The following is a 19,889-nucleotide window of genomic DNA, read 5'->3' as shown; positions in this document are numbered from 1 at the left end:
GTGAATCTCAGAAAGGGCAGTAGGGCTCAATTCTGCCAGAAAACTTAACTTTTGACCCAAGCTCAGATTTTCAAAAGAAACACATGTTCATGTTACGCAAAGTATGAAAACAGCAAAAACACACAATTCTCAAATCTGAACTTTACCTGAGGATCTATATCTCAGAATAGGCAGTAGGACTCAATTCAGCCAGAAAACTTAACTTTTGACACACAGCTCAGGTATGCAAAACAAACGTATATTCATGCACCCCACAATCTGAGAAGCCCAAAAAACAGTCAATTTTTTCAAATCTGAGCTTTCCCTGAGGAGATAACCAAAGTGAATGTCAGAAAGGACAGTAGGGCTCAATTCAGCCAGAAAACTTAACTTTTGACACACAGCTCAGATATGCAAACCAAACATATATTCATGTACCCCACAGTCTGAGAAGCCCAAAAAACAGTCAATTTTTTCAAATCTGAGCTTTCCCTGAGGAGATAGACCAAAGTGAATCTCAGAAAGGGCAGTAGGGCTCAATTCAGCCAGAAAACTTAACTTTTGACCCAAGCTCAGATTTTCAAAAGAAACAGATGTTCATGTTACGCAAAGTATGAAAACACCTAAAACACACAATTCTCAAATCTGAACTTTACCTGAGGATCTGTATCTCAGAATAGGCAGTAGGATTCAATTCAGCTAGAAAACTTAACTTTTGACACACAGCTCAGGTATGCAAAACAAACGTATATTCATGCACCCACAGTCTGAGAAGCCCAAAAAACAGTCAATTTTTTCAAATCTGAGCTTTCCCTGAGCAGATAGAACAAAGTGCATCTCAGAATGGGCAGTACGGCTCAATTCAGCCAGAAAACTTAACTTTTGACACACAGCTCAGGTATGCAAAACAAACGTATATTCATGCACCCCACAGTCTGAGAAGCCCAAAAAACAGTCAATTTTTTCAAATCTGAGCTTTTCCTGAGGAGATAGAACAAAGTGCATCTCAGAATAGGCAGTAGGACTCAATTCAGCCAGAAAACTAAACTTTTGACCCAAGCTCAGATTTTCAAAAGAGACACATGTTCATGTTTCGCAAAGTATGGAAACACCGAAAACACACAATTCTCAAATCTGAACTTTACCTGAGGATCTGTATATCAGAATAGGCAGTAGGACTCAATTCAGCCAGAAAACTTTTGACACACAGCTCAGATATGCAAAACAAACATATATTCATGTACCCCACAGTCTGAGAAGCCCAAAAAACAGTCAATTTTTTCCAATCTGAGCTTTCCCTGAGGAGATAGACCAAAGTGAATCTCAGAAAAGGCAGTAGGGCTCAATTCAGCGGAAAAACTTAACTTTTGACCCAAGCTCAGATTTTCAAAAGAAACAGATGTTCATGTTACGCAAAGTATGAAAACACCTAAAACACACAATTCTCAAATCTGAACTTTACCTGAGGATCTGTATATCAGAATAGGCAGTAGGATTCAATTCAGCTAGAAAACTTAACTTTTGACACACAGCTCAGGTATGCAAAAGAAACGTATATTCATGCACCCCACAGTCTGAGAAGCCCAAAAAACAGTCAATTTTTTCAAATCTGAGCTTTCCCTGAGGAGATAGACCAAAGTGCATCTCAGAATGGGCAGTAGGGCTCAATTCAGCCAGAAAACTTAACTTTTGACACACAGCTCAGATATGCAAAACAAACATATATTCATGCACCCCACAGTCTGAGAAGCCGAAAAAACAGTCAATTTTTTCAAATCTGAGCTTTCCCTGAGATAGACCAAAGTGCATCTCAGAATGGGCAGTAGGGCTCAATTCAGCCAGAAAACTTAACTTTTGACACACAGCTCAGGTATGCAAAACAAACGTATATTCATGCACCCCACAGTCTGAGAAGCCCAAAAAACAGTCAATTTTTTCAAATCTGAGCTTTTCCTGAGGAGATAGAACAAAGTGCATCTCAGAATAGGCAGTAGGACTCAATTCAGCCAGAAAACTAAACTTTTGACCCAAGCTCAGATTTTCAAAAGAGACACATGTTCATGTTTCGCAAAGTATGGAAACACCGAAAACACACAATTCTCAAATCTGAACTTTACCTGAGGATCTGTATATCAGAATAGGCAGTAGGACTCAATTCAGCCAGAAAACTTTTGACACACAGCTCAGATATGCAAAACAAACATATATTCATGTACCCCACAGTCTGAGAAGCCCAAAAAACAGTCAATTTTTTCCAATCTGAGCTTTCCCTGAGGAGATAGACCAAAGTGAATCTCAGAAAAGGCAGTAGGGCTCAATTCAGCGGAAAAACTTAACTTTTGACCCAAGCTCAGATTTTCAAAAGAAACAGATGTTCATGTTACGCAAAGTATGAAAACACCTAAAACACACAATTCTCAAATCTGAACTTTACCTGAGGATCTGTATATCAGAATAGGCAGTAGGATTCAATTCAGCTAGAAAACTTAACTTTTGACACACAGCTCAGGTATGCAAAAGAAACGTATATTCATGCACCCCACAGTCTGAGAAGCCCAAAAAACAGTCAATTTTTTCAAATCTGAGCTTTCCCTGAGGAGATAGACCAAAGTGCATCTCAGAATGGGCAGTAGGGCTCAATTCAGCCAGAAAACTTAACTTTTGACACACAGCTCAGATATGCAAAACAAACATATATTCATGCACCCCACAGTCTGAGAAGCCGAAAAAACAGTCAATTTTTTCAAATCTGAGCTTTCCCTGAGATAGACCAAAGTGCATCTCAGAATAGGCAGTAGGCCTCAATTCAGCCAGGAAACTTAACTTTTCACACACAGCTCAGATATGCAAAACAAACATATATTCATGTACCCGACACTCTGAAAAGCCCAAAAAACAGTCATTTTTTTCAAATCTGAGCTTTCCCTGAGCAGATAGACCAAAGTGAATCTCAGAAAGGGCAGTAGGGCTCAATTCAGCCAGAAAACTTAACTTTTGACCCAAGCTCAGATTTTCAAAAGAAACAGATGTTCATGTTACGCAAAGTATGAAAACAGCAAAAACACACAATTCTAATATCTGAACTTTACCTGAGGATCTGTATATCAGAATAGGCAGTATTACTCAATTCAGCCAGAAAACTTAACTTTTGACACACAGCTCAGGTATGCAAAACAAACGTATATTCATGTACCCCACAGTCTAAGAAGCCCAAAAAACAGTCAATTTTTTCAAACCTGAGCTTTCCCTGAGGAGATAGACCAAAGTGCATCTCAGAATGGGCAGTAGGGCTCAATTCAGCCAGAAAACTTAACTTTTGACACACAGCTCAGGTATGCAAAACAAACGTATATTCATGCACCCCACAGTCTGAGAAGCCCAAAAAACAGTCAATTATTTCAAACCTGAGCTTTCCCTGAGGAGATAGACCACAGTGCATCTCAGAATGGGCAGTAGGGCTCAATTCAGCCAGAAAACTTAACTTTTGACACACAGCTCAGGTATGCAAAACAAACGTATATTCATGCACCCCACAGTCTGAGAAGCCCAAAAAACAGTCAATTTTTTCAAATCTGAGCTTTCCCTGAGGAGATAGAACAAAGTGCATCTCAGAATGGGCAGTACGGCTCAATTCAGCCAGAAAAATTAACTTTTGACACACAGCTCAGGTATGCAAAACAAACGTATATTCATGCACCCCACAGTCTGAGAAGCCCCAAAAACAGTCAATTTTTTCAAATCTGAGCTTTCCCTGAGGAGATAGAACAAAGTGCATCTCAGAAATGGCAGTAGGGCTCAATTCTGCCAGAAAACTTAACTTTTGACCCAAGCTCAGATTTTCAAAAGAAACACATGTTCATGTTACGCAAAGTATGAAAACAGCAAAAACACACAATTCTCAAATCTGAACCTTACCTGAGGATCTATATCTCAGAATAGGCAGTAGGACTCAATTCAGCCAGAAAACTTAACTTTTGACACACAGCTCAGGTATGCAAAACAAACGTATATTCATGCACCCCACAATCTGAGAAGCCCAAAAAACAGTCAATTTTTTCAAATCTGAGCTTTCCCTGAGGAGATAACCAAAGTGAATCTCAGAAAGGACAGTAGGGCTCAATTCAGCCAGAAAACTTAACTTTTGACACACAGCTCAGATATGCAAACCAAACATATATTCATGTACCCCACAGTCTGAGAAGCCCAAAAAACAGTCAATTTTTTCAAATCTGAGCTTTCCCTGAGGAGATAGACCAAAGTGAATCTCAGAAAGGGCAGTAGGGCTCAATTCAGCCAGAAAACTTAACTTTTGACCCAAGCTCAGATTTTCAAAAGAAACAGATGTTCATGTTACGCAAAGTATGAAAACACCTAAAACACACAATTCTCAAATCTGAACTTTACCTGAGGATCTGTATCTCAGAATAGGCAGTAGGATTCAATTCAGCCAGAAAACTTAACTTTTGACACACAGCTCAGATATGCAAACCAAACATATATTCATGTACCCCACAGTCTGAGAAGCCCAAAAAACAGTCAATTTTTTCAAATCTGAGCTTTCCCTGAGGAGATAGACCAAAGTGAATCTCAGAAAGGGCAGTAGGGCTCAATTCAGCCAGAAAACTTAACTTTTGACCCAAGCTCAGATTTTCAAAAGAAACAGATGTTCATGTTACGCAAAGTATGAAAACACCTAAAACACGCAATTCTCAAATCTGAACTTTACCTGAGGATCTGTATATCAGAATAGGCAGTAGGACTCAATTCAGCCAGAAAACTTAACTTTTGACCCAAGCTCAGATTTTCAAAAGAAACACATGTTCATGTTTCGCAAAGTATGAAAACACCAAAAACACACAATTCTCAAATCTGAACTTTACCTGAGGATAAGTATATCAGAATAGGCAGTAGGACTCAATTCAGCCAGAAAACTTTTGACACACAGCTCAGGTATGCAAAACAAACGTATATTCATGCAACCCACAGTCTGAGAAGCCCAAAAAACAGTCAATTTTTTCAAATCTGAGCTTTCCCTGAGGAGATAACCAAAGTGAATCTCAGAAAGGACAGTAGGGCTCAATTCAGCCAGAAAACTTAACTTTTGACACACAGCTCAGATATGCAAACCAAACATATATTCATGTACCCCACAGTCTGAGAAGCCCAAAAAACAGTCAATTTTTTCAAATCTGAGCTTTCCCTGAGGAGATAGACCAAAGTGAATCTCAGAAAGGGCAGTAGGGCTCAATTCAGCCAGAAAACTTAACTTTTGACCCAAGCTCAGATTTTCAAAAGAAACAGATGTTCATGTTACGCAAAGTATGAAAACACCTAAAACACACAATTCTCAAATCTGAACTTTACCTGAGGATCTGTATCTCAGAATAGGCAGTAGGATTCAATTCAGCCAGAAAACTTAACTTTTGACACACAGCTCAGATATGCAAACCAAACATATATTCATGTACCCCACAGTCTGAGAAGCCCAAAAAACAGTCAATTTTTTCAAATCTGAGCTTTCCCTGAGGAGATAGACCAAAGTGAATCTCAGAAAGGGCAGTAGGGCTCAATTCAGCCAGAAAACTTAACTTTTGACCCAAGCTCAGATTTTCAAAAGAAACAGATGTTCATGTTACGCAAAGTATGAAAACACCTAAAACACGCAATTCTCAAATCTGAACTTTACCTGAGGATCTGTATATCAGAATAGGCAGTAGGACTCAATTCAGCCAGAAAACTTAACTTTTGACCCAAGCTCAGATTTTCAAAAGAAACACATGTTCATGTTTCGCAAAGTATGAAAACACCAAAAACACACAATTCTCAAATCTGAACTTTACCTGAGGATAAGTATATCAGAATAGGCAGTAGGACTCAATTCAGCCAGAAAACTTTTGACACACAGCTCAGGTATGCAAAACAAACGTATATTCATGCAACCCACAGTCTGAGAAGCCCAAAAAACAGTCAATTTTTTCAAATCTGAGCTTTCCCTGAGGAGATAGACCAAAGTGAATCTCAGAAAGGGCAGTAGGGCTCAATTCAGCCAGAAAACTTAACTTTTGACACACAGCTCAGATATGCAAACCAAACATATATTCATGTACCCTACAGTCTGAGAAGCCCAAACAACAGTCAATTTTTTCAAATCTGAGCTTTCCCTGAGGAGATAGACCAAAGTGAATCTCAGAAAGGGCAGTAGGGCTCAATTCAGCCAGAAAACTTAACTTTTGACCCAAGCTCAGATTTTCAAAAGAAACAGATGTTCATGTTACGCAAAGTATGAAAACACCTAAAACACGCAATTCTCAAATCTGAACTTTACCTGAGGATCTGTATATCAGAATAGGCAGTAGGACTCAATTCAGCCAGAAAACTTAACTTTTGACCCAAGCTCAGATTTTCAAAAGAAACACATGTTCATGTTTCGCAAAGTATGAAAACACCAAAAACACACAATTCTCAAATCTGAACTTTACCTGAGGATAAGTATATCAGAATAGGCAGTAGGACTCAATTCAGCCAGAAAACTTTTGACACACAGCTCAGGTATGCAAAACAAACGTATATTCATGCAACCCACAGTCTGAGAAGCCCAAAAAACAGTCAATTTTTTCAAATCTGAGCTTTCCCTGAGGAGATAGACCAAAGTGAATCTCAGAAAGGGCAGTAGGGCTCAATTCAGCCAGAAAACTTAACTTTTAACCCAAGCTCAGATTTTCAAAAGAAACAGATGTTCATGTTACGCAAAGTATGAAAACACCTAAAACACGCAATTCTCAAATCTGAACTTTACCTGAGGATCTGTATATCAGAATAGGCAGTAGGACACAATTCAGCCAGAAAACTTTTGACACACAGCTCAGGTATGCAAAACAAACGTATATTCATGCAACTCACAGTCTGAGAAGCCCAAAAAACAGTCATTTTTTTCAAATCTGAGCTTTCCCTTAGGAGATAGACCAAAGTGAATCTCAGAAAGGGCAGTAGGGCTCAATTCTGCCAGAAAACTTAACTTTTGACACACAGCTCAGATATGCAAACCAAATATATATTCATGTACCCCACAGTCTGAGAAGCCCAAAAAACAGTCAATTTTTTCAAATCTGAGCTTTCCCTGAGGAGATAGACCAAAGTGAATCTCAGAAAGGGCAGTAGGGCTCAATTCAGCCAGAAAACTTAACTTTTGACACACAGCTCAGATATGCAAACCAAATATATATTCATGTACCCCACAGTCTGAGAAGCCCAAAAAATAGTCAATTTTTTCAAATCTGAGCTTTCCCTGAGGAGATAAACCAAAGTGAATCTCAGAAAGGGCAGTAGGGCTCAATTCTGCCAGAAAACTTAACTTTTGACCAAAGCTCAGATTTTCAAAAGAAACACATGTTCATGTTACGCAAAGTATGAAAACAGCAAAAACACACAATTCTCAAATCTGAACTTTACCTGAGGATCTATATCTCAGAATAGGCAGTAGGACTCAATTCAGCCAGAAAACTTAACTTTTGACACACAGCTCGGGTATGCAAAACAAACGTATATTCATGCACCCCACAGTCTGAGAAGCCCAAAAAACAGTCAATTTTTTCAAATCTGAGCTTTCCCTGAGGAGATAGACCAAAGTGCATCTCAGAATGGGCAGTAGGGCTCAATTCAGCCAGAAAACTTAACTTTTGACACACAGCTCAGATATGCAAAACAAATATATATTCATGCACCCCACAGTCTGAGAAGCCCAAAAAACAGTCAATTTTTTCAAATCTGAGCTTTCCCTGAGATAGACCAAAGTGCATCTCAGAATGGGCAGTAGGGCTCAATTCAGCCAGAAAACTTAACTTGTGACACACAGCTCAGGTATGCAAAACAAACGTATATTCATGCACCTCACAGTCTGAGAAGCCCAAAAAATAGTCAATTTTTTCAAATCTGAGCTTTCCCTGAGGAGATAGAACAAAGTGCATCTCAGAATGGGCAGTACGGCTCAATTCAGCCAGAAAAATTAACTTTTGACACACAGCTCAGGTATGCAAAACAAACGTATATTCATGCACCCCACAGTCTGAGAAGCCCCAAAAAACAGTCAATTTTTTCAAATCTGAGCTTTCCCTGAGGAGATAGACCAAAGTGAATCTCAGAAAGGGCAGTAGGGCTCAATTCAGCCAGAAAACTTAACTTTTAACCCAAGCTCAGATTTTCAAAAGAAACAGATGTTCATGTTACGCAAAGTATGAAAACACCTAAAACACGCAATTCTCAAATCTGAACTTTACCTGAGGATCTGTATATCAGAATAGGCAGTAGGACACAATTCAGCTAGAAAACTTTTGACACACAGCTCAGGTATGCAAAACAAACGTATATTCATGCACCCCACAGTCTGAGAAGCCCAAAAAACAGTCAATTTTTTCAAATCTGAGCTTTCCCTGAGGAGATAGACCAAAGTGCATCTCAGAATGGGCAGTAGGGCTCAATTCAGCCAGAAAACTTAACTTTTGACACACAGCTCAGATATGCAAAACAAATATATATTCATGCACCCCACAGTCTGAGAAGCCCAAAAAACAGTCAATTTTTTCAAAGCTGAGCTTTCCCTGAGGAGATAGACCAAAGTGAATCTCAGAAAGGGCAGTAGGGCTCAATTCAGCCAGAAAACTTAACTTTTGACACACAGCTCAGATATGCAAACCAAATATATATTCATGTACCCCACAGTCTGAGAAGCCCAAAAAATAGTCAATTTTTTCAAATCTGAGCTTTCCCTGAGGAGATAAACCAAAGTGAATCTCAGAAAGGGCAGTAGGGCTCAATTCTGCCAGAAAACTTAACTTTTGACCCAAGCTCAGATTTTCAAAAGAAACACATGTTCATGTTACGCAAAGTATGAAAACAGCAAAAACACACAATTCTCAAATCTGAACTTTACCTGAGGATCTATATCTCAGAATAGGCAGTAGGACTCAATTCAGCCAGAAAACTTAACTTTTGACACACAGCTCAGGTATGCAAAACAAACGTATATTCATGCACCCCACAATCTGAGAAGCCCAAAAAACAGTCAATTTTTTCAAATCTGAGCTTTCCCTGAGGAGATAACCAAAGTGAATCTCAGAAAGGACAGTAGGGCTCAATTCAGCCAGAAAACTTAACTTTTGACACACAGCTCAGATATGCAAACCAAACATATATTCATGTACCCCACAGTCTGAGAAGCCCAAAAAACAGTCAATTTTTTCAAATCTGAGCTTTCCCTGAGGAGATAGACCAAAGTGAATCTCAGAAAGGGCAGTAGGGCTCAATTCAGCCAGAAAACTTAACTTTTGACCCAAGCTCAGATTTTCAAAAGAAACAGATGTTCATGTTACGCAAAGTATGAAAACACCTAAAACACACAATTCTCAAATCTGAACTTTACCTGAGGATCTGTATCTCAGAATAGGCAGTAGGATTCAATTCAGCTAGAAAACTTAACTTTTGACACACAGCTCACGTATGCAAAAGAAACGTATATTCATGCACCCCACAGTCTGAGAAGCCCAAAAAACAGTCAATTTTTTCAAATCTGAGCTTTCCCTGAGGAGATAGACCAAAGTGCATCTCAGAATGGGCAGTAGGGCTCAATTCAGCCAGAAAACTTAACTTTTGACACACAGCTCAGATATGCAAAACAAACATATATTCATGCACCCCACAGTCTGAGAAGCCCAAAAAACAGTCAATTTTTTCAAATCTGAGCTTTCCCTGAGATAGACCAAAGTGCATCTCAGAAAGGGCAGTAGGGCTCAATTCAGCCAGAAAACTTAACTTTTGACCCAAGCTCAGATTTTCAAAAGAAACAGATGTTCATGTTACGCAAAGTATGAAAACACCTAAAACACACAATTCTCAAATCTGAACTTTACCTGAGGATCTGTATCTCAGAATAGGCAGTAGGATTCAATTCAGCTAGAAAACTTAACTTTTGACACACAGCTCAGGTATGCAAAACAAACGTATATTCATGCACCCCACAGTCTGAGAAGCCCAAAAAACAGTCAATTTTTTCAAATCTGAGCTTTCCCTGAGGAGATAGAACAAAGTGCATCTCAGAATGGGCAGTACGGCTCAATTCAGCCAGAAAACTTAACTTTTGACACACAGCTCAGGTATGCAAAACAAACGTATATTCATGCACCCCACAGTCTGAGAAGCCCCAAAAACAGTCAATTTTTTCAAATCTGAGCTTTCCCTGAGGAGATAGAACAAAGTGCATCTCAGAATGGGCAGTAGGGCTCAATTCAGCCAGAAATCTTAACTTTTGACAAATAGCTCAGATATGCAAAACAAACATATATTCATGTACCCCACAGTCTGAGAAGCCCAAAAAACAGTCAATTTTTTCAAATCTGAGCTTTCCCTGAGGAGATAGACCAAAGTGAATCTCAGAAAGGGCAGTAGGGCTCAATTCAGCCAGAAAACTTAACTTTTGACCCAAGCTCAGATTTTCAAAAGAAACAGATGTTCATGTTACGCAAAGTATGAAAACACCTAAAACACGCAATTCTCAAATCTGAACTTTACCTGAGGATCTGTATATCAGAATAGGCAGTAGGACTCAATTCAGCCAGAAAACTTAACTTTTGACCCAAGCTCAGATTTTCAAAAGAAACACATGTTCATGTTTCGCAAAGTATGAAAACACCAAAAACACACAATTCTCAAATCTGAACTTTACCTGAGGCTAAGTATATCAGAATAGGCAGTAGGACTCAATTCAGCCAGAAAACTTTTGACACACAGCTCAGGTATGCAAAACAAACATATATTCATGCACCCCACAGTCTGAGAAGCCCAAAAAACAGTCAATTTTTTAAAATCTGAGCTTTCCCTGAGGAGATAGACCAAAGTGAATCTCAGAAAGGGCAGTAGGGCTCAATTCAGCCAGAAAACTTAACTTTTGACACACAGCTCAGATATGCAAACCAAACATATATTCATGTACCCCACAGTCTGAGAAGCCCAAAAAACAGTCAATTTTTTCAAATCTGAGCTTTCCCTGAGGAGATAGACCAAAGTGAATCTCAGAAAGGGCAGTAGGGCTCAATTCAGCCAGAAAACTTAACTTTTGACCCAAGCTCAGATTTTCAAAAGAAACAGATGTTCATGTTACGCAAAGTATGGAAACACCTAAAACACACAATTCTCAAATCTGAACTTTACCTGAGGATCTGTATCTCAGAATAGGCAGTAGGATTCAATTCAGCTAGAAAACTTAACTTTTGACACACAGCTCAGGTATGCAAAACAAACGTATATTCATGCACCCCACAGTCTGAGAAGCCCAAAAAACAGTCAATTTTTTCAAATCTGAGCTTTCCCTGAGGAGATAGACCAAAGTGCATCTCAGAATGGGCAGTAGGGCTCAATTCAGCCAGAAAACTTAACTTTTGACCCAAGCTCAGATTTTCAAAAGAAACAGATGTTCATGTTACGCAAAGTATGAAAACACCTAAAACACACAATTCTCAAATCTGAACTTTACCTGAGGATCTGTATCTCAGAATAGGCAGTAGGATTCAATTCAGCTAGAAAACTTAACTTTTGACACACAGCTCAGGTATGCAAAACAAACGTATATTCCTGCACCCCACAGTCTGAGAAGCCCCAAAAACAGTCAATTTTTTCAAATCTGAGCTTTCCCTGAGGAGATAGAACAAAGTGCATCTCAGAATGGGCAGTAGGGCTCAATTCAGCCAGAAAACTTAACTTTTGACAAATAGCTCAGATATGCAAAACAAACATATATTCATGTACCCCACAGTCTGAGAAGCCCAAAAAACAGTCAATTTTTTCAAATCTGAGCTTTCCCTGAGGAGATAGACCAAAGTGAATCTCAGAAAGGGCAGTAGGGCTCAATTCAGCCAGAAAACTTAACTTTTGACCCAAGCTCAGATTTTCAAAAGAAACAGATGTTCATGTTACGCAAAGTATGAAAACACCTAAAACACGCAATTCTCAAATCTGAACTTTACCTGAGGATCTGTATATCAGAATAGGCAGTAGGACTCAATTCAGCCAGAAAACTTAACTTTTGACCCAAGCTCAGATTTTCAAAAGAAACACATGTTCATGTTTCGCAAAGTATGAAAACACCAAAAACACACAATTCTCAAATCTGAACTTTACCTGAGGATAAGTATATCAGAATAGGCAGTAGGACTCAATTCAGCCAGAAAACTTAACTTTTGACACACAGCTCAGGTATGCAAAACAAACGTATATTCATGCACCCCACAGTCTGAGAAGCCCAAAAAACAGTCAATTTTTTCAAATCTGAGCTTTCCCTTAGGAGATAGACCAAAGTGCATCTCAGAATGGGCAGTAGGGCTCAATTCAGCCAGAAAACTTAACTTTTGACACACAGCTCAGATATGCAAAACAAATATATATTCATGCACCCCACAGTCTGAGAAGCCCAAAAAACAGTCAATTTTTTCAAATCTGAGCTTTCCCTGAGATAGACCAAAGTGCATCTCAGAATGGGCAGTAGGGCTCAATTCAGCCAGAAAACTTAACTTGTGACACACAGCTCAGGTATGCAAAACAAACGTATATTCATGCACCTCACAGTCTGAGAAGCCCAAAAAATAGTCAATTTTTTCAAATCTGAGCTTTCCCTGAGGAGATAGAACAAAGTGCATCTCAGAATGGGCAGTACGGCTCAATTCAGCCAGAAAACTTAACTTTTGACACACAGCTCAGTTATGCAAAAGAAACGTATATTCATGCACCCCACAGTCTGAGAAGCCCAAAAAACAGTCAATTTTTTCAAATCTGAGCTTTCCCTGAGCAGATAGAACAAAGTGTATCTCAGAATGGGCAGTACGGCTCAATTCAGCCAGAAAACTTAACTTTTGACACACAGCTCAGGTATGCAAAACAAACGTATATTCATGCACCCCACAGTCTGAGAAGCCCAAAAAACAGTCAATTTTTTCAAATCTGAGCTTTTCCTGAGGAGATAGAACAAAGTGCATCTCAGAATAGGCAGTAGGGCTCAATTCAGCCAGAAAACTTAACTTTTGACCCAAGCTCAGATTTTCAAAAGAAACACATGTTCATGTTACGCAAAGTATGAAAACAGCAAAAACACACAATTCTCAAATCTGAACTTTACCTGAGGATCTGTATATCAGAATAGGCAATAGGACTCAATTCAGCCAGAAAACTTAGCTTTTGACACACAGCTCAGGTATGCAAAACAAACGTATATTCATGCACCCCACAATCTGAGAAGCCCAAAAAACAGTCAATTTTTTCAAATCTGAGCTTTCCCTGAGGAGATAACCAAAGTGAATCTCAGAAAGGGCAGTACGGCTCAATTCAGCCAGAAAACTTAACTTTTGACACACAGCTCAGATATGCAAACCAAACATATATTCATGTACCCCACAGTCTGAGAAGCCCAAAAAACAGTCAATTTTTTCAAATCTGAGCTTTCCCTGAGGAGATAGACCAAAGTGAATCTCAGAAAGGGCAGTAGGGCTCAATTCAGCCAGAAAACTTAACTTTTGACCCAAGCTCAGATTTTCAAAAGAAACAGATGTTCATGTTACGCAAAGTATGGAGACACCTAAAACACACAATTCTCAAATCTGAACTTTACCTGAGGATCTGTATCTCAGAATAGGCAGTAGGATTCAATTCAGCTAGAAAACTTAACTTTTGACACACAGCTCAGGTATGCAAAACAAACGTATATTCATGCACCCCACAATCTGAGAAGCCCAAAAAACAGTCAATTTTTTCAAATCTGAGCTTTTCCTGAGGAGATAGACCAAAGTGCATCTCAGAATGGGCAGTAGGGCTCAATTCAGCCAGAAAACTTAACTTTTGACACACAGCTCAGATATGCAAAACAAATATATATTCATGCACCCCACAGTCTGAGAAGCCCAAAAAACAGTCAATTTTTTCAAATCTGAGCTTTCCCTGAGATAGACCAAAGTGCATCTCAGAATGGGCAGTAGGGCTCAATTCAGCCAGAAAACTTAACTTGTGACACACAGCTCAGGTATGCAAAACAAACGTATATTCATGCACCTCACAGTCTGAGAAGCCCAAAAAATAGTCAATTTTTTCAAATCTGAGCTTTCCCTGAGGAGATAGAACAAAGTGCATCTCAGAATGGGCAGTACGGCTCAATTCAGCCAGAAAAATTAACTTTTGACACACAGCTCAGGTATGCAAAACAAACGTATATTCATGCACCCCACAGTCTGAGAAGCCCCAAAAACAGTCAATTTTTTCAAATCTGAGCTTTCCCTGAGGAGATAGAACAAAGTGCATCTCAGAATGGGCAGTATGGCTCAATTCAGCCAGAAATCTTAACTTTTGACACACAGCTCAGATATGCAAAACAAACATATATTCATGTACCCCACAGTCTGAGAAGCCCAAAAAACAGTCAATTTTTTCAAATCTGAGCTTTCCCTGAGGAGATAGACCAAAGTGAATCTCAGAAAGGGCAGTGGGGCTCAATTCAGCCAGAAAACTTAACTTTTGACCCAAGCTCAGATTTTCAAAAGAAACACATGTTCATGTTACGCAAAGTATGAAAACACCTAAAACACGCAATTCTCAAATCTGAACTTTACCTGAGGATCTGTATATCAGAATAGGCAGTAGGACACAATTCTGCCAGAAAACTTTTGACACACAGCTCAGGTATGCAAAACAAACGTATATTCATGCAACCCACAGTCTGAGAAGCCCAAAAAACAGTCATTTTTTTTCAAATCTGAGCTTTCCCTGAGGAGATAGACCAAAGTGAATCTCAGAAAGGGCAGTAGGGCTCAATTCTGCCAGAAAACTTAACTTTTGACACACAGCTCAGATATGCAAACCAAATATATATTCATGTACCCCACAGTCTGAGAAGCCCAAAAAACAGTCAATTTTTTCAAATCTGAGCTTTCCCTGAGGAGATAGACCAAAGTGAATCTCAGAAAGGGCAGTAGGGCTCAATTCAGCCAGAAAACTTAACTTTTGACACACAGCTCAGATATGCAAACCAAATATATATTCATGTACCCCACAGTCTGAGAAGCCCAAAAAATAGTCAATTTTTTCAAATCTGAGCTTTCCCTGAGGAGATAAACCAAAGTGAATCTCAGAAAGGGCAGTAGGGCTCAATTATGCCAGAAAACTTAACTTTTGACCCAAGCTCAGATTTTCAAAAGAAACACATGTTCATGTTACGCAAAGTATGAAAACAGCAAAAACACACAATTCTCAAATCTGAACTTTACCTGAGGATCTATATCTCAGAATAGGCAGTAGGACTCAATTCAGCCAGAAAACTTAACTTTTGACACACAGCTCAGGTATGCAAAACAAACGTATATTCATGCACCCCACAATCTGAGAAGCCCAAAAAACAGTCAATTTTTTCAAATCTGAGCTTTCCCTGAGGAGATAACCAAAGTGAATCTCAGAAAGGACAGTAGGGCTCAATTCAGCCAGAAAACTTAACTTTTGACACACAGCTCAGATATGCAAACCAAACATATATTCATGTACCCCACAGTCTGAGAAGCCCAAAAAACAGTCAATTTTTTCAAATCTGAGCTTTCCCTGAGGAGATAGACCAAAGTGAATCTCAGAAAGGGCAGTAGGGCTCAATTCAGCCAGAAAACTTAACTTTTGACCCAAGCTCAGATTTTCAAAAGAAACAGATGTTCATGTTACGCAAAGTATGAAAACACCTAAAACACACAATTCTCAAATCTGAACTTTACCTGAGGATCTGTATCTCAGAATAGGCAGTAGGATTCAATTCAGCTAGAAAACTTAACTTTTGACACACAGCTCAGGTATGCAAAACAAACGTATATTCATGCACCCACAGTCTGAGAAGCCCAAAAAACAGTCAATTTTTTCAAATCTGAGCTTTCCCTGAGCAGATAGAACAAAGTGCATCTCAGAATGGGCAGTACGGCTCAATTCAGCCAGAAAACTTAACTTTTGACACACAGCTCAGGTATGCAAAACAAACGTATATTCATGCACCCCACAGTCTGAGAAGCCCAAAAAACAGTCAATTTTTTCAAATCTGAGCTTTTCCTGAGGAGATAGAACAAAGTGCATCTCAGAATAGGCAGTAGGACTCAATTCAGCCAGAAAACTAAACTTTTGACCCAAGCTCAGATTTTCAAAAGAGACACATGTTCATGTTTCGCAAAGTATGGAAACACCGAAAACACACAATTCTCAAATCTGAACTTTACCTGAGGATCTGTATATCAGAAGAGGCAGTAGGACTCAATTCAGCCAGAAAACTTTTGACACACAGCTCAGGTATGCAAAACAAACGTATATTCATGCACCCCACAGACTGAGAAGGCCAAAAAACAGTCAATTTTTTCAAATCTGAGCTTTCCCTGAGGAGATAGACCAAAGTGAATCTCAGAAAGGGCAGTAGGCCTCAATTCATCCAGAAAACTTAACTTTTGACACACAGCTCAGATATGCAAACCAAACATATATTCATGCACCCCACAGTCTGAGAAGCCCAAAAAACAGTCAATTTTTTCAAATCTGAGCTCTCCCTGAGGAGATAGAACAAAGTGCATCTCAGAATGGGCAGTATGGCTCAATTCAGCCAGAAAACTTAACTTTTGACACACAGCTCAGGTATGCAAAACAAACGTATATTCATGCACCCCACAGTCTGAGAAGCCCAAAAAACAGTCAATTTTTTCAAATCTGAGCTTTCCCTGAGGAGATAGAACAAACTGCATCTCAGAATGGGCAGTATGGCTCAATTCAGCCAGAAATCTTAACTTTTGACACACAGCTCAGATATGCAAAACAAACATATATTCATGTACCCCACAGTCTGAGAAGCCCAAAAAACAGTCAATTTTTTCAAATCTGAGCTTTCCCTGAGGAGATAGACCAAAGTGAATCTCAGAAAGGGCAGTAGGGCTCAATTCAGCGGAAAAACTTAACTTTTGACCCAAGCTCAGATTTTCAAAAGAAACAGATGTTCATGTTACGCAAAGTATGAAAACACCTAAAACACACAATTCTCAAATCTGAACTTTACCTGAGGATCTGTATATCAGAATAGGCAGTAGGATTCAATTCAGCCAGAAAACTTAACTTTTGACACACAGCTCAGGTATGCAAAAGAAACGTATATTCATGCACCCCACAGTCTGAGAAGCCCAAAAAACAGTCAATTTTTTCAAATCTGAGCTTTCCCTGAGGAGATAGACCAAAGTGCATCTCAGAATGGGCAGTAGGGCTCAATTCAGCCAGAAAACTTAACTTTTGACACACAGCTCAGATATGCAAAACAAACATATATTCATGCACCCCACAGTCTGAGAAGCCGAAAAAACAGTCAATTTTTTCAAATCTGAGCTTTCCCTGAGATAGACCAAAGTGCATCTCAGAATGGGCAGTAGGCCTCAATTCAGCCAGAAAACTTAACTTTTCACACACAGCTCAGATATGCAAAACAAACATATATTCATGTACCCGACACTCTGAAAAGCCCAAAAAACAGTCATTTTTTTCAAATCTGAGCTTTCCCTGAGCAGATAGACCAAAGTGAATCTCAGAAAGGGCAGTAGGGCTCAATTCAGCCAGAAAACTTAACTTTTGACCCAAGCTCAGATTTTCAAAAGAAACAGATGTTCATGTTACGCAAAGTATGAAAAGAGCAAAAACACACAATTCTAAAATCTGAACTTTACCTGAGGATCTGTATATCAGAATAGGCAGTATTACTCAATTCAGCCAGAAAACTTAACTTTTGACACACAGCTCAGGTATGCAAAAGAAACGTATATTCATGCACCCCACAGTCTAAGAAGCCCAAAAAACAGTCAATTTTTTCAAACCTGAGCTTTCCCTGAGGAGATAGACCAAAGTGCATCTCAGAATGGGCAGTAGGGCTCAATTCAGCCAGAAAACTTAACTTTTGACACACAGCTCAGGTATGCAAAACAAACGTATATTCATGCACCCCACAGTCTGAGAAGCCCAAAAAACAGTCAATTTTTTCAAATCTGAGCTTTCCCTGAGGAGATAGACCAAAGTGAATCTCAGAAAGGGCAGTAGGGCTCAATTCAGCCAGAAAACTTAACTTTTGACACACAGCTCAGATATGCAAACCAAACATATATTCATGTACCCTACAGTCTGAGAAGCCCAAAAAACAGTCAATTTTTTCAAATCTGAGCTTTCCCTGAGGAGATAGACCAAAGTGAATCTCAGAAAGGGCAGTAGGGCTCAATTCAGCCAGAAAACTTAACTTTTGACCCAAGCTCAGATTTTCAAAAGAAACAGATGTTCATGTTACGCAAAGTATGAAAACACCTAAAACACGCAATTCTCAAATCTGAACTTTACCTGAGGATCTGTATATCAGAATAGGCAGTAGGACTCAATTCAGCCAGAAAACTTAACTTTTGACCCAAGCTCAGATTTTCAAAAGAAACACATGTTCATGTTTCGCAAAGTATGAAAACACCAAAAACACACAATTCTCAAATCTGAACTTTACCTGAGGATAAGTATATCAGAATAGGCAGTAGGACTCAATTCAGCCAGAAAACTTTTGACACACAGCTCAGGTATGCAAAACAAACGTATATTCATGCAACCCACAGTCTGAGAAGCCCAAAAAACAGTCAATTTTTTCAAATCTGAGCTTTCCCTGAGGAGATAGACCAAAGTGAATCTCAGAAAGGGCAGTAGGGCTCAATTCAGCCAGAAAACTTAACTTTTAACCCAAGCTCAGATTTTCAAAAGAAACAGATGTTCATGTTACGCAAAGTATGAAAACACCTAAAACACGCAATTCTCAAATCTGAACTTTACCTGAGGATCTGTATATCAGAATAGGCAGTAGGACACAATTCAGCCAGAAAACTTTTGACACACAGCTCAGGTATGCAAAACAAACGTATATTCATGCAACTCACAGTCTGAGAAGCCCAAAAAACAGTCATTTTTTTCAAATCTGAGCTTTCCCTTAGGAGATAGACCAAAGTGAATCTCAGAAAGGGCAGTAGGGCTCAATTCTGCCAGAAAACTTAACTTTTGACACACAGCTCAGATATGCAAACCAAATATATATTCATGTACCCCACAGTCTGAGAAGCCCAAAAAACAGTCAATTTTTTCAAATCTGAGCTTTCCCTGAGGAGATAGACCAAAGTGAATCTCAGAAAGGGCAGTAGGGCTCAATTCAGCCAGAAAACTTAACTTTTGACACACAGCTCAGATATGCAAACCAAATATATATTCATGTACCCCACAGTCTGAGAAGCCCAAAAAATAGTCAATTTTTTCAAATCTGAGCTTTCCCTGAGGAGATAAACCAAAGTGAATCTCAGAAAGGGCAGTAGGGCTCAATTCTGCCAGAAAACTTAACTTTTGACCAAAGCTCAGATTTTCAAAAGAAACACATGTTCATGTTACGCAAAGTATGAAAACAGCAAAAACACACAATTCTCAAATCTGAACTTTACCTGAGGATCTATATCTCAGAATAGGCAGTAGGACTCAATTCAGCCAGAAAACTTAACTTTTGACACACAGCTCGGGTATGCAAAACAAACGTATATTCATGCACCCCACAGTCTGAGAAGCCCAAAAAACAGTCAATTTTTTCAAATCTGAGCTTTCCCTGAGGAGATAGACCAAAGTGCATCTCAGAATGGGCAGTAGGGCTCAATTCAGCCAGAAAACTTAACTTTTGACACACAGCTCAGATATGCAAAACAAATATATATTCATGCACCCCACAGTCTGAGAAGCCCAAAAAACAGTCAATTTTTTCAAATCTGAGCTTTCCCTGAGATAGACCAAAGTGCATCTCAGAATGGGCAGTAGGGCTCAATTCAGCCAGAAAA

The sequence above is a fragment of the Pantherophis guttatus genome, chromosome 13 (assembly GCF_059756535.1).
Source record: "Pantherophis guttatus breed Tessera chromosome 13, ASM5975653v1, whole genome shotgun sequence".
In the NCBI taxonomy this organism is placed as follows: Eukaryota; Metazoa; Chordata; class Lepidosauria; order Squamata; family Colubridae; genus Pantherophis; species Pantherophis guttatus.
Note: the sequence above shows the minus strand (reverse complement) of the source record.